Source organism: Cyphomyrmex costatus, unplaced genomic scaffold (genome assembly GCF_001594065.2).
Source record: "Cyphomyrmex costatus isolate MS0001 unplaced genomic scaffold, Ccosl1.0 scaffold1803, whole genome shotgun sequence".
NCBI classification, from domain to species: Eukaryota; Metazoa; Arthropoda; class Insecta; order Hymenoptera; family Formicidae; genus Cyphomyrmex; species Cyphomyrmex costatus.
The window spans coordinates 24,422-25,850 of record NW_017275829.1 but is presented as its reverse complement, the minus strand read 5'-3'; positions in this window follow the sequence as shown (position 1 = coordinate 25,850).

Here is a 1,429-nt window from a genome sequence, read left to right as displayed (position 1 = left end):
CTTGATTTACGTGAGTCCCCTTGCCACTCACGTTTGGGGAGCTTGATTTACGTGAGTCCTCTTGCCCCTCACGTTTGGGGTGCTCGATTTACGTGAGTTCCCTTGCCTCTCACGTTTGGGGAACTTGATTTACGTGAGTCCTCTTGCCCCTCACGTTTGGAGTACTTGATTTACATGAGTCCTCTTGCCTCTCACGTTTGGGGTGCTTGATTTACGTGAGTCCCCTTTTGCCCCTCACGTTTGGGGTGCTTGATTTACGCGAGTCCCCTTGCCCCTCACGTTTGGGATGCTTGATTTACGTGAGTCCCCTTGCCCTTCACGTTTGGGGTGCTTGATTTACGTGAGTCCCCTTGCTCCTCATGTTTGGGGTGCTTGATTTACGTTTAAATTTTATTATATAACATTTTTTTAAATATTATTTTTTATACGCTTTTGTAAGTTTAATTTAATTTAATTTTTTATTTTTAATAATTTGTACAATAATGAGGACTCCCAGAATTGCTGGGGTCAAAGAAATGCTGTATGCATTGATTTTGTGCACCAAGTACTAATTAAATTTTTTAAAGCACTAGTTAAATTTTTTTTTCGTTTTCCCCGTCCATGAGTCTAAACACAAGACAGATTTTTCATTAGTGTTAGGTAAATAAATCTGTTCAAACTGTTTGACGGGGTAAAACGAAAAAAAATTTAACACCACTGATAAACGTGGAAAAGAGGTAAATATTTTAACGATTCCTGCCGGAACGACTGGTATGATTCAACCATTGGATGTTTATACATTTAGGCCGTGGAAGAATTTTCTAAAATATTTTTCGGATGTAGTTATATTGTATAATTATAATATAAATTTGCATTTAAGAAATAATATTTTAAAGATTCAATCTCTTATTCATAATCAATTTTCATCTCCCAGATTCGTAAACCTTTTTAGATATGCATGATACAAGAGTGTTACATTGAAGAGAAACCTTCTAAATGCAAGACACCTGTAAATTTTTGTTTTACAAATTGTGAGCCTATCTGTGACTCCTGTTATGATAAAGCAACTTTTAGGTGTGCTTGGTGCACAAAATCAATATGCATACAGCATTTCTTTGACCCCAGCAATTCTGGGAGTCCTCATTATTGTACAAATTATCAACAATAAAAAATTAAATTAAATTAAACCTACAAAAGCGTATAAAAAATAATATTAAAAAAATGTTATATAATAAAATTTAAACGTAAATCAAGCACCCCAAACGTGAGAGACAAGGGGACTCACGTAAATCAAGCACTCCAAACGTGAGAGGCAAGGGTATTTCTCCCACACATATACATACACAACACGCGCACGCGTGTACGAATACGTATGGAGCGCATACGAATACGTATGGAGCGTGTATACAGACGTTATCTTCCATTTTCGAAAAATGGTTTTACGGAAAAT